This window comes from Pagrus pagrus, assembly GCF_965226575.1.
Source record: "Pagrus pagrus genome assembly, chromosome: 16".
Lineage (NCBI taxonomy): Eukaryota > Metazoa > Chordata > Actinopteri > Spariformes > Sparidae > Pagrus > Pagrus pagrus.
The window spans coordinates 22,104,023-22,119,850 of NC_140200.1; the positions used below are offsets into that span (position 1 = coordinate 22,104,023).

General features: G+C 40.3%; 1 protein-coding gene across 6 annotated transcripts in view; it reads right to left on the minus strand.

The window, feature by feature from the left end:
• myt1la (myelin transcription factor 1-like, a) overlaps positions 1 to 15,512 on the minus strand; it is an 82,313-nt gene extending 66,801 nt beyond the window's left edge. For 4 of the 6 annotated variants that reach the window (XM_084378037.1, XM_084378035.1, XM_084378036.1 and 1 more), the window contains exon 1: positions 15,302 to 15,511. The gene's annotated coding sequence lies outside the window, so the exon portion shown is untranslated. Of the gene's footprint in view, positions 1 to 15,301 lie in introns of all 6 variants that reach the window. The other 2 variants (XM_084378038.1, XM_084378033.1) reach the window with 1 other exon arrangement.
• Positions 15,513 to 15,828: the final 316 nt, after the last annotated feature.

A 15,828-nucleotide genomic window follows, 5' to 3' on the forward strand; every position in this document is an offset into this window, starting at 1 on the left:
GGCGACAGAACCAGGTGCTTTAAGCCAAAACATGATCTATTCCTAATCCTAACCAAGTGCTTTTTGTGCCCAAACCTAACGGGACCGTAACACATTGTTGTCACAGCATAAAATTAAAAGAAGAACCCAAGGAAACGTAAAGTTTCAGCATATCCATGATTTGCAGAAATGTACATTGCCAACTTTTATTCCGGTAATTATGTTGCTGAGGCTCATGGTTATTGAAGTATGTAAAGCAGTACCAAGCCGTAAGCCAGAAACAAATATGAGATGATGGTCATAACAGAAACATATTGTATTGTTGAATTATCCAGGAGACTCTGGTGTTAGTATGCTCAGGGACACTCCGAAGGATCTGTCTGAACTTGCTCACTAATAACAGGCACTCAGTAGTTACTGTAAAGTTAGTAATATATTTCTGGCATTTACTAATCATCGTTATTTTTCGTTATCAGTGCAGCTCAAAGACCACTGCAACGCTATTACAGCACCAATACCATCCAAATGAAAGTACTGCATTTTTTTTTTTTTGTTTTCCAAAATTTGAAGCAACACAAAAATCTCACTCTGGGCTGTAATTATTACAGCAGAGCATGAGCTCGCTGGGAGCATTTCAATGCAAACAGCAACATAAAAGAGAGAAAGACAACACAGAGACGACGGTTTGAAGACGAAGACGTGAACACAGCAGCTCTGCGTGCTTCTCTCCCCTCAGCTGCAGTGCAGCTCGAGGGGTTTGCAGCCTTAATATAAATGTAAATTCTGGACAGCCTCGCCTGAACTCTCAGCCTACTCCCATTATGGTGCCACAGCATACCGAGGCCGGGTGCATCTGAGGCCGCCACTCCACTGAGCGTGCTCCAACGCACCACCCTACATCAAACACAGTCTTCCCTCCCTCCACCATGAAGAGCTCGGCTGAAAAAAAATCCTCCACCTCCCTGGAAACTATACGACTGAGTGGGCTGCACACTTAATGGGTGTGTGTGTGCTGCAGTGTGTTCATGCATGTGTGCACATGATGTACTAACCTCACCAGAGAGTCTATGTGTGTTTCCATAGGCTGTGTCCTTGTTCTGCCTCTACATGTGCGTGTGTGTGTCTGGGTTCTTGTGCTTGTATCTTTGTGAGGACCAGTTTCGGTTTCAGACCTTCAGCAGGAAGACATTTTGGATTATCAGGACATCCATGGAGATTGAGGACTTGAAATGTGAGGAAAAAGTTCTTTTTGGATGGACAGTACTTTTGTATAGTGAGGACATGGAAGATTTTTTTGGAGTGAGGACGGTTCTGAAAGGACAGGGTTCTTTTAGAAAGAATTGTTGGAAGATCAGGACCTTTTACATAATGAAGACGAGGGAAAAAAGTTTGGGTGGGGCAATCTTTCATACGTCCTCATACCTGAACGACTGAATAGGTTGAATGCCAAAGATTCTTAAAATACGTACATGCAGTACACCATCACTGATATGCGGACTGCTGTCCAGGTCCGGACCCAGACACTGTCCTGTCCAGTCGCAGACATATAACTGCTAAATTATTAAAAATTGTGACATTTTGGACAAGCTGCAATCTCTGAAAGTCAGGAGGTTTTGGTGATATAAGTAAATGTTTTAAAAGCGAGTACATTTATGGATATTTTTTTAAAGTTTTAGAAGGCCAGTATGTATTTTGGAGAATGAGAACATTTTGTCCTGTCTCCATTTCTTTCCTTCAAAGGGTTAAGACTTGGAGGCTCGGGTCTGTGTACTATCAGTGCGAGTCCTCATACATATAGAAGTACAAATATTTGTGTGTGAGCATACACATGTATAAAAATGTACAATATTTCTATGTGTAACAGTAATGAATAGTAATGTAAAAATATTGTGCTCCATCCTCTTGAGATTTTTCAGAAGATCTTTGATTTATTTTGGTGTTATGGAAGCCTACCCTGAATTATTGAAGCAAAAAACAAAAAAACATGCTCGAGTTGTCAGTCCCTGTGTGTGCGCTGTGTGCGCTGTGTGCATTTCTGTGTGTGTGTGTGTGTGTGTGTGTGTGTGTGTGTGTGTCACAGTGTCCTATATGGCTGGATTGGCGCTGTGTGAAGAGGAGCTTCCTGCTGTTTAGTATTCAGTCCGACACTCTGCCTGTCTGGTACAATATGATGCAGAGCTCTATACTGAGACACACACTCCTATACACATGCATGCACACACACACATACAACACTTCACATCACATACACACATGTAGACATGTAGGTTTTGCCATAGAAATATACCTGTGGGATTTTTCTCTCTGAACACATTCTGATACTGAGTCACTTGAACTGATGCTGGTGGCTGCAGGGCCCCCTGTAGGTCAAATCCAACACCACACCTCACACTGCTGACAGTTGTTTTTTCTTATCGCTTTACCTAATCATTTAAAGGGTAACTCCACCAATTTTACACATTAAAGTGTATTGACAGGTCTTGGTGAGTACTACTGCATATGTGACACAAGTAGTTTGAAGCCCTCCATGTAATCTGTTAAATTGCCTCCAGTGATGTCACTCAGTGGCATTGTGGGTAATGTAGGCTAATTTATCCCCAATTGGGAATCAATAAAATGTCCCAACAACCCGGGGACTCTATAACATACTTACAATTGTTGTCACAACTCCCTAAAAATGTTCCAGTTTCCGGCCTGAAAAGTCTGTAACACACCCAAACACAGACACTCAGGCAAATGTTTGTGTGTCCAAACAAAGCACACACACACACACACACACGCACAGCAGCCAGGTGAGGTGTGTGTTTGCGGCGGAGCTCAACAGCAGCTCCGTGTTTTATTACAGCGGAGCACTTTTATCAAACCCAACAAACAGAAACACCTGGTGTGTGATGTGACGCTGCAGTGCACAAACCAAACAACACAACCGAACAGAGAGAGAGACGCAGTGCTTCCTCAGGTCTGTCTGCTCTTCTGTCTGTCAGCACATCAGCAGAGTTTGTTATTCTGGACATTAACTGCTTAATAAAATGTCAAAATGCCTACAGTTTAACCATGCTGATCCCCTGAATTCTCATTTAGCGCCACCTACAGGTCAAACTTTCAACATATCCGGTGCAATATCACACTAGATAGATCGTCTCCAATTTTGATTAAGACATTCGTAATTGCACTCTGGCTGAATTTGATTTGATATTTTTATTTAGGGTTTGAGTTTTGTCAAAAGTCTACTTGCCCAAAGTCATGTTTCTGCCTTCCTCTCAAACAAATAGATATTTTTAGGTTTGTCCACATTATCTATCGCCACCCAACAAAACTCCTGTTTCCAGGATTATGAAATGTTTGCTTAAGCTTCAGCTCATAAACTCTTTACCCTAAGCCATTTTGGAAGGAAGTGACATGACTCACTCCTTACTCCCATCATCAGCTCAAGAAAAACGATATGTTTAATTCTTTTTCAAGTGAGTTTCTATATTTACTAGCCTGTACTTGCATCATGTTATGCTTATTCTTGAACCATGAGCCATTGCGAGTACTGTATATTAGCATTTAGCTCAAAGCACAGCTTATTTTCTGTGTATAACAAATAGCTTTTTTCTTGATTGCATCAGCACTGTCCTCATGAGACAGTGTTGGTTGATTGTTGAGACTTAAATGACGTAACTTTACTTTCCCTTTTCAAGGTCTTCCTGTGGTCATGTTAAAATTAAAAACTTGTTTATGGAGCAGCAGCAGAATACAGCATAACTCTATGAGCATCATTAAAACCATTGTTCAGGTCAATAGTCACCATTGTATTTCGTTTTTAACCATAACCACAAAGATGAGCACAACACTGACACAAGACATTTTGGAAAAATCTTCTCGACAGTCTCTCTGCCTGAGAGGCTCAACTCAGGGCAAATAAATTCCACATCTAAACCCAGCTGAGATCGTATTAATAATAAAGTATGCTGTCTGCATCGATAGAGGCCAACAAAGATGGCAGTAATTGTACTTTAAGTAGGCCTTTCTTTACAGATTAAGATTTTACAAAACTGTACATTATCATTGATCAAACTAACCAAGACATTTACATATAGTGCTTGAAATGAGCTAAATATGCATATCAATAATTTGCCGATAAGACTTCTGTACGTTTACATAATTTCAATGTGTTTTTGCTACTTCAACCACGGAAGACGACTCTAAATGACTATAAATACTGTAGACTATTCAGCATTTAAGCTATCGCAGCTGCTAACAAATGGATCATTAATGAATTCCGTTATGACTAATGTACAACTGCAGTGCAGTTTGTACACACACACACACACACAAAAATAAAATAAAAGCAGCAGCAGCAGCCCTGCTGGTGTGACGCCCTGACTCCCTCCTGTACATCAGCCCCACTCCTGGTTTCCATGGAGACTGGACTGATCGGGTGATTAGCTGCATCAATTAACCTCTGACCAATCACAGAGAGAGCCTGAGCAGCAGCAGCTGACTGTGATTTGCAGATACGATCACAGCTGAATTCAGACATCTGAGCGCTGCATGCTAAATAACAATGAAAGCTTATGGGAGTTCGACATTAGCATAGTAAATCACATTCCTGCACATGGTTTTTTTTTCCTTCTTTTTTTTGATCTCGTCCCTTCTATCGTACTCCATAGAGTAATCTTTGTGTTGTTGGTCTTTAAAGCCTTGTGGTCCTTGTGTTCACTGTCTGTTTAATCTGGAAAGCTGAAAAAAATGAATGAAGATTTGTGTTTTTGCGTTTGTTTGTGGGCTTCAAAAACAGGAAATGACTTTCCTGTTTTCATCTACTACTGAAACCAAAATCAGAAAATATCTTTGGTCCATTCTATTATTTTTAGAGTCTTTTTGAGATTCCACTTTTCCAAATGCTGGATGGATACATGTGCCCACTCCACACATGAACTTGCCTGATTCCCCTGCAGGGTTTCCTGGCCGTAATGAACTCTGGTGCACTTCATGTTCACCCTCTAAACCCTGTAAAAGTGGGAATGTGAAGGGGCCACGCTGCAGATTTTCACGCCTGGACTCAAACACAGCGCCGGCCCGCTCCCCCCCGCTCGATGACCAGGTCTGTGGTGTCATGTCAGCACTTCAGAAGAGATAAAGTCCTCTTCAGCCCTCAGACAATCTTCTGTCAGAGGATATTCACCTCATAGCAGGAACTCATCGACTGTGAGTATCTGCACACAGTCGCAATATTCAGTATCTGCAGGCAACTGTGTCAGTTTTTACAGTGAATTTTACTCTTCATGATGAACGCATGCAGCCGTTTCTTTTGCGAGACTAGTCCAACTGTTCAAAAGGGTCAGTGTTAAAACGCTAGTCAAGGCCAAAAGTTAGTCCTCTTAGCATTCTGCTTCATCAAAGCAGTTTATTATCACTGAGGTCAGTCTCTTTACATGCTATACAGCTATAACCTCTGTCTCTCTAACAAGTTGTTTCATTCTTCAGAATCACTTGATTGCTCTCCAAAAAATGTGAGTTGATTTCTAGGATGATCAGGTTAATGTCTGGAGGAGTAGGTCTACAGGAAACATCTCCTGTAACTGAATTGTTGATCGCAAATCATGCAAAAGAGGGTGGTGAATTCCAGCTCCTTTGCTACGGTAGACAAGAAGCACACTTCCAATTGTCTTGCCAACGGGAAAGGAGACAATTGCTTTCAGTCAGTTTAACCACACTTCAAAAACCTGCATATACACGCTAATGTTGGTGCAAAAATGGTATGACTAGAACATGTTCGTGTTGGCTACAGTACTTTGGCTCACTTCTAAAGTCAGCTTACGTCAAATGTTAAGTTGCACATTCCTTCTGTGTGAGTACAGTGCGATTTATAGTGATGATGCTACTAATCGGAGTAAAACCACCAGTTTACACGCCTAGCCGCAATCAAACTGACATTTTTCACAGTGCAGACGACGTGGCCTCTCCCTCTCCCATCATTCACCTCTGTCTGCGAGGAACAAGAGGGGTGGGGCTCTGTGATTGACAGGTGGAACGGTGGATGTGGTCAGTGAGTGAAGCTTTAATGATCTGTAACAAGCAGACGAGGCAGGTCGTCAGTGGCAACAGAGCCGCAATCGTTACTGCTGGATTAATGTGTGTGTGTAATCGGAGGTGATACTGACTATAAACGCGGACAAAAGAAGATATCTGACTCAAGGTTTTCTTTTCATCCAGACAGAATTCAGAGATGAGAGATGTCACAGGTAATGGATTACAGAGAGGTCAGAGGTCACAGCGGACGGAGCACATGAAGAAAGTTTTGCATTAATCCCAAAGCTCTAATTTGGATTCCACAGCTGTCGGTCTGCGCCTCACATGAATGATCTTCCACCAGCGCGCGCACGCTCCATGAAGAACAGGATCTACCCACGATGAGTCATTAAAAATGTGTGTGTGTGGATAACGACTGAGTGTGTGTATGTGTGGCTCTTACACTATGAGTCATTCGGAGCTCCAGAATAGAAAGTGGATGATGCCTTCTGCCGCCTGTGTGCGTGTGTGTGTGTGCGTGTGTGGGTGTGTGTGTGTGTGTGTGTGTGTGTGTGTGTGTGTGTGTGCTGGCCTCCATTGATCAGAATGAGTTAATCGGATTGATGGCTGTCTTGGCAGCAGCTCAGATTTAATAACCCACAGACAGACAGTGAGGCAGACAGACAGACAGACTGGCAGACAGGTAGTTCAGACGAGGTCTCACTGGTTTGGCTTGACAGTTTCATCACCGACTCGACAGTAACCAGCTGATCCTCCGTCATGGAGGAACACAGTCTGTGAGACAGATGTGATGCTGATCGTCTGTGTCAGTCTCATGTCTCTTAAGCACTGGAGCTACATTTCCTGCTGGATTGGACTTTTCTGTAATGCCGAGCAGAAGCTGGCAGACTTTGGCCCTGAATTGGTCACTCCGGACTATTTTTAGATTCGTGCCCAATTTCTGCCAGATTGGTTGTCGTTTGAGGTGCAGTTTGAGGTCACAGCGCCTGATTAATTGCCTGAACGCTCAACCTTTAGCTCACAGATGGATTTCTGAAATGTCAGAGAATTTGGTTCAGTTCTATCGTGGGATTTCCCTCATGGCTGCTGTCAAAAGATCATTTATAACTGCGATAAGCTTGTTTTGATATAACTGGATTGGTATTTTACATGTTGTGGCTAAAACTGTCTGTCCGACTGAAGCTGTACTGTGAAATAATGCTGCGTTCGCAACAACTTGTAAAGTTGGGGTGACATCCATTTACCCAGATTCATTAAGGAGCAGTTGTCTAATGTCGCACAACAATGGGCCGATATTCAGCATTTTTCCGTTTATCGCTATCTGGGATTTTTCAAACGGATTGCCATTAAAATAAACTTGAAAGAAAATTTGCTACTGGTTCTGATGCAGCATCCTCTCACACACATGTCCTGCCCACAACAGTATCGCATTGGGGACAACAAACATAATTCACGTCGCGGTAAACCAGCAAATCATCGCCTCGTAGCAAAGTCAGCTGGTTTAAATGACAACGTAGAAGAAATGAATCTGATAGAAAAATATCGGATTTTATTGGCCGGTATTGGCTTATCACAAATACATAGGTATCGGCCAAATGTTGTCCAGTTTTGGCCAATAGGAAAATGTTTTACTGTTTACTGTTTCAGTGCAAGTGTTTGATAACCACATTTGAGCTATCACTGCAAAAAATGTGATTATATCAGCCGATACATCGATATCAGAATTCTTTACTCCCTAATATCAGCATCAGCTCCAAAAATCACGTAGTCTCACGCAGTGGGAATGGAGGTACAGAGAATTGTTGCAATAGAGATAATACACTGTCTCGTCTAGTCGCATTGGTGTGAACTGGGTGACTTTCACGATATCTTTACTTTTACTCAAATACGACTCTGGAGACTTTTAACAACATTTATGGCTGGTCGGTTGATCTGTATAGTATTTGCAGGTTCTGGCTGTGCAGTATTGAAACATGTATTGTGAGTTAACAGAACATTAGCGACTAATAAAAACATACAGAGTCTGCCCGGCTTTACACTTTAATCTGAACTGACCTCGCACTGATGTGAAGGCTACAGGTTAAATGAAAAGAGATATTTAATGTGCAATTTGTTCTGCTTTCTGAGAGCAGTGACATTTTCTTCTTTGGTCAGAGAGGTCAAGGGACACAACTCGTACATGCAAAAGTTGCTAATTAGTTGCTAATTAGGGGCTGTTTGTAAGTCTAGTGGAGCCAGATAAGCAGCATTCAGATGAAGCTGCCTGTTGAGCCGGTTATCTTGTGCCCAGGTACACTTTAAGTCCTACCAAGCTTTTCTGCTCATAAATGGGTCGGACATATTCTATTTTATGTTTTTCAATTTAAAAGAAATGGAAGTTTCACATCATTTTGGACTATTATTGTTACCACATCTTTGTACAAAAAGCTGGAGAAGAAAAAGACCAAATTAGCTAAAGAAGGCCACTGGGGACTACAACCATTAGACAGGGGGAAAGTTAGATATCAAGTTAAATAACCAAATAACTGACAAGCTAACTGGCTAACAAACTCGACTCCCTGATAAATCAGCTCGATAAATACTACCTGACACACGGGATACCACTAGAAAAAACACAATTTGGGAATGTTTAACTTGGATGGACAGTCATCTGTCTAAGAAAAACAACATTTTAGGATTTCCCAGGCCTGAAATCTCTCAGGAAAATGCAGATAGAATTGGTGCCATGCTGCCAGTCTGTCTGCATCACCAGTCAGGCAGCCTGGCAGCATTTTTAATCTGCTTTCACATCTCCTCTATAGACTGAATGAATGCATTAACTCACATTAACTATGTTGTTGGCAGCGTATTTGGAGGAGGGTTTTGGAGACTCTTCCCCAAAAGAATTTTACGTTTTTAAATTTTAAATTAATTGCAATTTTTCATCATTTTGGACCATTATTATTACCATAACTGTGTAGAAGAATCTGGAAAAACTAGAGCAGAAAAATGAACAACATCAAAAAAAGACTACATTTGTTAAAGAAGTCCACTGGGGATTACAACCATTAGACAGGGGGAAAGTTAGATATCAAGTAACTGACATAACCAAATAACTGACCAAACAATAACCAACTAGCTACCTAACACACAAGATAACAGTCATCTGTCATTTTTTTAGGATATCCTAGGAATGAAATCTCTCGGGTTTGACTAAATGAATGAATAAACTATATGGAGGAGGGGTTTGGAGGGTCTTCCCTGGAAGAATTGTAAGTTTTTCGATTTAAAAAATTGCAGTTTCTCATCATTTTGGACAAAAATTGAAGAAACTAAATTAACATTGAAAAAGACCACTGGGGACTACAACAATTAGATGTGGAAAAGTAATTCTGTTAGTTAAGATGCTTTCCACATTGATCTTACATAAATTTCACGTTACGCGTTAAATATTATTATACATAGGAACGACAGCTCAAAGGCTAACAACCAGGTTGCAGATAAACTGGTAATGTCATACACTGACGTTGAAACAAAACAGCTCAGTTGATCACAGAGATCGGCACCAGGCCTGGTAGTGGTGATGTGAACAGACCTACAGGTGTGACCAGCAGTCTGGTCTGGTCTGACTGGTCGACTGAAAGCTGAGCCGGTGTTTAATATGCTCTGTCACACACAGGTGGTGCAGGGCTGCAGAGAGGAGGAAGGTTTATGAATGATCACCTCCTCTGGACTCTGCAGAGAGCACACAGGAGATAAAGGAGGGTTTTCTCCTTTATTATTTTTCAGCTGAGTTCACCTGATCTCCATGTTTACACAGCAAAACAACCGCAAATCAGGTTGAACTGAGGCGGGTACATTCTCCATCTGAGCAGAAAGAGAAGGTCGAGACGTCAGAGGTCACTCAGCTAATATAATAGTGACACCAGAATGATTAAGATGATGATGACATAATGCTGTTCGAGAGAAAGGTGCATTTCTGGATTGTTTTTGGACACTGACTGTCTAACTGACAAAACTACTACCAAACTGCACAACCAAATAACCGACAAGCTTATTGGCTAACAAACTCGACACCCTGACTAATTAGCTCAATAACTGACTAGAAAAATAACAACAGTCGGACCTTGTCAATTGAGCACGTATAATTGGTGGCGAAGAACGTTGTTAAGAAGAATTCTGATTGGCTGTCCAGCTCAGCGAATCAGTGCATGAGAGGAGAAAAAGGGAAAAAAAGTGAGTCTGTCACTGTGGCATCCATGATTCCATCCATTCAGTGCGTCTTCCCCTTTTTTTCACCTCTGTTGCTTGGCCAGTGACAGTTGCAACCTTTTTTCAGACATAATTTAGATAAGAAGTGGATATTTTAGCGAGAATGGTGTCAAAAATGTTTGTTTTATCATCACAAAAGTTATGAGCCTTCTGGTTTCCTGTTTATGAATGATGTATACAGACTACCACCACCTGGTGGTATGGAGAGCTATTTCCTCTCACAAAGGGGCATAACGTACAAGCTAGTTGTAATGTTTTGTGGTTTTTGGTTGCTTGTTTCCTGTTTTATTTTGTAGATTTTAACCTCGTGTTGTGTTTTACTTTTCACTTCCTGTCTTTGTCTGTTTTCCTGCTCTTTCTCTGTATACACCTGTGCTCTCATTCCCCTCAGTCTGTCAGATTGTTGTTCCTGGTGTTTCTTTGTTTGATCCTCACGTTCTCTGGCCTCGTGTTTTTGCAGTCCTGCCTGTGTTCCTCGAGTTTCATCCTGGTTTGTACTTTATTCAGGTTTTGTATTTCTCTTTAGTCTTTTGGATTTCCCCCCCGTCTGTTTTGTCAGTGTTGTCGCCTGCTCTTTTCACTGCCTGGATTTAGATTTTTGGACTAAAGCTCATTGTTTTTTTCTCTATCTGCCTGTCATTGTATCTGCATTGGGTCTTGCATTTTCAAGCCATAACACTAGTTGGCCGTCAGCTGTAGTCTTTGCGTCGTGTTCAAGTGCAGGTTTTTTGGCTAAGACACAGGTGATGTGAGGCAACACAACAGTCGGCCTTTGTTGCTACTAGCTCTTTGATGTTGATGTTGGTTTGGTGGGTGTCTGGGCCAAAATTCAGTCTCTTTTAGCTCAGGTTTTCTTTTCTAACATCTCTTAAGAAAAACTGTGCTCCCCAAGTAGTTGCAAATGTCTCTGTCATTTTGGTTCTTGGCAGGTAATGTATGGTGGGTTAATCAGCTGCCTACTGCAGCTGAAAAAGATGCAGTAAGTTATGACCAAAAATACCAAAACAATGACCTGAAAGAGGCTAAAATATCCCGTAGAGATTTCATGCATTTTTAATATAATAGTATTGATTGGTGCAGCTTTAAGGGCAAATTTCACTGTTTTACTTTTTTTATTTGATAAAAAAAGTACAATTACAGTACTAAATCATATCATTTTGGTGGCACTCCTTAATCTACTGTGAGTGGATGTGCTTTTCCATTGCAGTATGCTGTATCTAGAAACTGGTCGAAAACACTTTGGCACAAACTAAAGATATTCACCAGAACCCAGGAAATGAGTCCTTTCCTGCCTTTCAGATGGCATGTCGCCTGTTTTGTGACACTAACTGAACAATAAAACAGCCATAATGTGGTTTAAACATCAGTTAGCAGAAATGTAGTTTCCAATGAATTAAATCATCTTTTTATACAAAGCGTATAACTGCCTGCTCTCACCCTGCAGCGAGCCAGCCTTCTCCATTTTTCTCAATTTACAGTTGATTTACAGTTTAGCATCAGAAAGTTTGAAAAACACATCAGACTTCTGCAACACTCCTCTGACTCTGAGTCCGTCTTAAGTGTTCAAGCCGCAAGATCCCGAACTTTCCTCCGGTGCATTGCTGATGTTATAAAACCACTGCAGCAATAAAACTTTTTATATTAAGAGACTTAAATGCAACTCTCTGTACACTCAATCCCAGCATGAATAGTGAAGATATTTTCATGGATATATTAAGGTCACTGGAGGCTCGTGTATATCTACTGTAGAGAACATATTATATTCCATACCTCACCCCTGTAGACTTTACATTACTGATGATTGGATTGGCTGATGATGGCTGGATGTATTCCAGGTTTTACGTCATGCTGTCACTTGATATATATTGTTTGATGTAATGTTGCAGGAGGGGCTTAGCAGTTGAGATCTTTAAGTAGAAGTAAAGGTACTGCAGTGTAGAAATACAATTTGCAAGTAAAAGTCATGTATTGAACCTTTATTTAGGTAAAAGTATTTGCATTAATATGTAGTTAAAGCACCCAAAGTAAAAGTACTTATTATTCAGATGTTACTGGATTATACTTATTAATGCATTAATGTGTTCATCACTTTAATTTTGAAGCTGGTAACAGTGGTTTTAGTACTTTATTTATCAGCCGGGTAGCTTGTGAATTTCTCCCCGGGGATCAATACACTTTTATCTTAAGCTATAACATTACATCAGAATTTATTTGTTGATCATGTTTCATATTATGAAGCTCCAGAAATGTTTTGTAGACACTTCACCTGACTTTCCATCAGCATTGGGGTGAGTAGATAATGACTGGATTTTCATTTTTGGGTGAACTGTTCCTTTAATTTATACTTTTACATCACTACAATTCAGGTCAAATACTCTACTTTTTACTCCACTACATTAATTTGACAACTATAGTTACTACTTTGCTGATTTGGTTTAATAATATGAAACATAATCAACAAAGAAAAATTGTGATTAAGATAAAACTTTATTGATCCCAGAGGGGAAATTCACAAGCTACTGTACCCAGCGGATAAATAAAGTGGTGAAACTACCGTTACCAGCTTCAACATTCAAGTAATGACACATTAAAACATCTATAATTGTAATCCAATAATAGAATATGATTAACATTATTCTGAAATAAGTCTTTCTCCATGATGAGGACTTTCCATCGGCAAGTGGGTACGTTCCTATGTGAGTACATAATGCCAACATTTCCTTTTACAGAAAACGGAAATACCAAGTAAAGTACGAGTACCTAATAACTGTACTAAAGTACAGAACTTGGGTGAATGTATTTAGTTTAGTTCTGTTCTGCTACATTAGTCAAGTGTTACATCAACAGAAACCTGTATTAATTTACCTATATTTTATTATACGGGAGTCAAAATCGAGTAAATGCTTTAAGAATAGTATAGGCACGCAACATTTAGTGAAAACTGAGAGGATAAACTTAATTAAAGCTCCCATAAGGCCACTGCAGTCTGCTTTAGTGTAGTTACTTAAATATATACTCATATTAATTTACCTTACTTTTACTACAGGAGTCAAATATGTGGTGTGAGGGTTCAAGCAAATCAAGTAATTATTTAGGCAAATCTTCAAGAATAGTATAAACACGCAACATTTAGTAAAAAACTGAGGGAAAGAACTTAATAAGGTCACTGTAGACTCAATAATTAGCAGCACAGACACACTTTAGTTCACTGGAAGCATTACAGCAGTATGTCTAAATGTTTAAAGTCATATTTACTCCAGTTTAAGTCGAGTTAACTTGCTATTTTTTTATTTCTTTCAGTTCCGCTATTTTAGTCAAGTGTTACATTAACATAAACTTGTCTATATTTTACTATGGGAATCACTGCAGACTCACTAATTAGCAGCACAGACACGTTAGCCTAACTGAAGTCGAGTTAACTTGCTATTCTTTACTTATTTCTGTTCTGCTACTTTAATCAAGTGTTACTTCAAAATAAAATTAGCTATCTGTTGTTACGGGAGTCAATGATTTGGTGTAAAGATTGAAGCAAATCAAGCAGAAACTTCAAGAATAGTATAGACACGCTTCATTTAGTGAAAGCTGAGGGGATAAACTTAATGAAAAGGTCCCATAAGGTCACTGCAGACTCACTAATTAGCAGCACAGACACTCAAGCTTACCTGAACTCGAGTTAACTTGCTCTTTTTTAATCTATTTTGTACAAAAGTCAATTATTTGGTGTAAAGATTCAAGCAAATCAAACAAACGCTTCAAGAATAGTATAGACACACTACATTTAGTAAAAACTATGGGGATAATTAAAGGTCACTGCAGACTACTTAAGTCAAGTGTTACTTCAACATAAACTCATTTATTTACCTTTATTTTACTTTACAGGAGTAAAATATTTGGTTTAAAGATTCAAGCAAATCAATTAAATATTCAGGCAGATACTTAAAGAATAGTATAGACACACTACACTTATTGAAAACTGGGTGGATAAACGTGGAAGCATTACAGCAATATGTTATATAATAGTTAACATGCCATTTTTAATTTATTTCAGTTCTGCTTCGTTGGTCAAGTGTTACTTCAACATAAACTTGTCTTTATTTTACCACGGGAGTCAATTATTTGGTGTAAAGATTTAAGCAAATCAAGCAAATACTTCAAGAATAGTAAAGACGCACTACAATTAGTAACTCATTAATTTAGCTGACTTTAACGGGAGTCAAATAATCGGTGTAGCCTAAAGATTCAAACAAATCAAGTTAATATTCAAGAAAATCAAGTAAATACTTCAGGAGTTGTATATACATGGTACATTTAGTGAAAACTGGGTGGAAAAACTTAATATAAGGTCCCATAAGGTCACTGCAGACTCACTAATTAGCAGCACAGACACACTTTAGCTCAATGGAAGCATTACAGCAGTACTGTGGGAACACTGACACTTTGTGACACCCTGTAGGAATACAAAATATTACACACAATAGCCCCTGCCTGGATTATCATATCCCATTAAGCTCTGTCCTATAGCTGCTATACATAACAATACAGGCTTCACAGCACCCTGTAGGAACATTACAGACGTATTACCAGAATATTATAGGATGTTATAGAGCAGCGGGTGCCTCAAAGTAATAATAGAGAAATTATAAATGACTTTGATAATGACACATGAGCATAAACATAATCAAAAGGTGGCATAAGGTCACTACAGAGCAAGCAGCAGTGCAAACTGATTCAGTAAACTGGATAATGAGACAAACAGCTCTGCATGATGACACAATATAATGAAAATATGAGGATGTTATAGGAGTATGATACTGACAGGCTATAGGAGAGCATCATAAAGCAGACAATGTCCCTGCATGCAGACACACTGTCAGAGTATTATCAACAAAACTGAGCTGAGGAACAACAGAAGCATGACTGACACACTAAGAGAATATTATAGGAACATCGTAGAGGTGACCGGAGCTGAGCAGCCGCGTAAAGACGCGCAAAAGGAGCGTCACGAGCCGCAGATTATTATAGAAATATTATAGAAGAAAGACATGAAACGTACTGAAATGGCGAAGATGGAGACTCCTCTATCTCTGCCTCTTCTTCCTCCTCTCCTCTTCCTCTCTGGTCGGAAAGTCTGCAGCCTCCTTCACTCTCTCTCTCTCTCTCAAACTCACTCTCTCTCTCTTTCTCTCCGTCAAGCTCTCTCCACCGCTCTCTCTCTCTTTTGTCGCCGTGATATCTGGCCGTGCCTTCACTGGAGGGAGGGAGGGAGGGAGGGAGTGAGGAGGAGGAGGAGGGGGGGGGGGACCCAGACACACAGACAGGAGGGAGAAGAGGAGGATGATGATGGCGGTGATGATGAAGATGGTGGAGGGAGACTGAGACACTGCAGCAGCAGGAGAGGAAGAAGAAGACGGCGGGTTTACCTCTCTCTCTCTCTCTCTCTCTCTCTCTCTCTCTCTCTCCTTCCTCCTCTTCCTTTTCCTATTTTTTTCTTCTTTATTTCACGGGGACGCGCACGCAAAAAAAGAGGGCGACGCGCTCGATGGTGAGCGAGCGGGGGGCGGGGGCGCGCATGCAGGCTCT